The following is a 1614-nucleotide window of genomic DNA, read 5'->3' on the forward strand; positions in this document are numbered from 1 at the left end:
CCTTAACTTGAATGTTTCTGTGAAAATTACAACCCTGTGGCTAGGGGGAACTTCAGTTTTAAATATTGCTTGTCATTCCTTTACAGTAAATCAAGTACTGTATAATGATTTGGTAAAAATATAGATTGAGCAGCCTTTAAACACTAAGAAAAAAAAATACAGCAGAGAAAAAGAAGTAAAAATAGTTTTCTTTGCCTCTTTAATAAGGCACTGTTGCTTTCACAATGTAAAAGTCTAATTAATTTTTGATTGAAGCTTCCAATATTTGCTTAGGCAGACCTCTGGGCATTGAGGAAAACTGACGTTTTACCCGTCTAAGACATGTTCAAACACTGTTATGCTGCACTAGCATGAAAACACAGCCATACACTCAAAACCGGTTCATGAATTAGAATACATTCTTAAAAGATATAATAATTCACATATATTAGTATAATTCATTATACTGTTGATAAAAGGTATTCCTGTTCATAGGAGAAGAAACACTTCCAAATGCAGGGTCAGTGGCTATATGATATCTAAAGCTCATGAACTGGCGTTAAAACGGACAAGTTTCATTTACTGAAAGAGAGCAAGAGAAAAATGCCTTGAGTAAGCTCAGTGTATTCATTTTTATTCTTTGGTACAGTACATTAGAGTGAGTGGTTTTCTTTTGGTTAAAACATAATAATGAAAAAAATAAAAAATACACATTACATGCTTTAATCTAAAATGTACTAATTAAATTTGTAAATCAATAACCATCAAGCACATCAGGACATGTCAATGATCGAGAGTAAGATTTGACTGATAAAATGACTCCATGGTGACTCACTGAGGTGTGTAGCTTAATTCCTTTACACCTATCGAAAAATCCAAAAATATCTAAAAGGATGATCATGATGGGCATCACTGTTTCTAATATGTGTGAGCCTTAAAAAATGAAAATATCAATGAAAATGTAATTATTTTTCTAGCACAATTAGAATAATGCTCAACATCCTCTCAAGCATCAACATCTAACTGTCACCTTCCAACATCCAGTCAAAATTATTTTAGCCACATCATTTTTTTGTGTGTTTTTTGGGTTTGACATCTTTACTGTAGTTTGTGCTGACCATTTGCCTTCTAGCAGTACAAATGGTCTTCATTACTGCCAAGCATTTGTATCTCAATGAGGAATTTGAAGGGACTTCATGACTTTCCTGTTGTCATTTATAATTCCCAAGACTCCTGCCAATATATGCATCTCGTTTTAGTAATAACTGTAGAATGCAATGGAAGCAAGACTATATTTCATAACCTATAGAACAGGTTGCGATATATCCTCAAGTCATCATAATTCCACTTAAAGAACTTTCTCCCAGGCAATTTATCCGGGCCATAATGATTTTTGTTCCTTGTTTTTGCAAATAAAAGTGCCTCTGGGGTCTTGAGATGTGACAGCCCTCCTCGTCTTGTCAAAACTCGCCTGTAAGTGGCTGGAGGTCAGACAAACTGCTGTATTGCATGTAAAGGGGTAAAAAGCATGCATGCTGGGTCCTGGATTACTCATCACATCTGAACGTGCCTGCTCGTAAATATAACAGCTTTTGGAGCTCATCTTTATACAGAAGAACAGGGGTACAAGAAGAA

This window comes from Carassius gibelio, chromosome A1 (assembly GCF_023724105.1).
Source record: "Carassius gibelio isolate Cgi1373 ecotype wild population from Czech Republic chromosome A1, carGib1.2-hapl.c, whole genome shotgun sequence".
NCBI classification, from domain to species: domain Eukaryota; kingdom Metazoa; phylum Chordata; class Actinopteri; order Cypriniformes; family Cyprinidae; genus Carassius; species Carassius gibelio.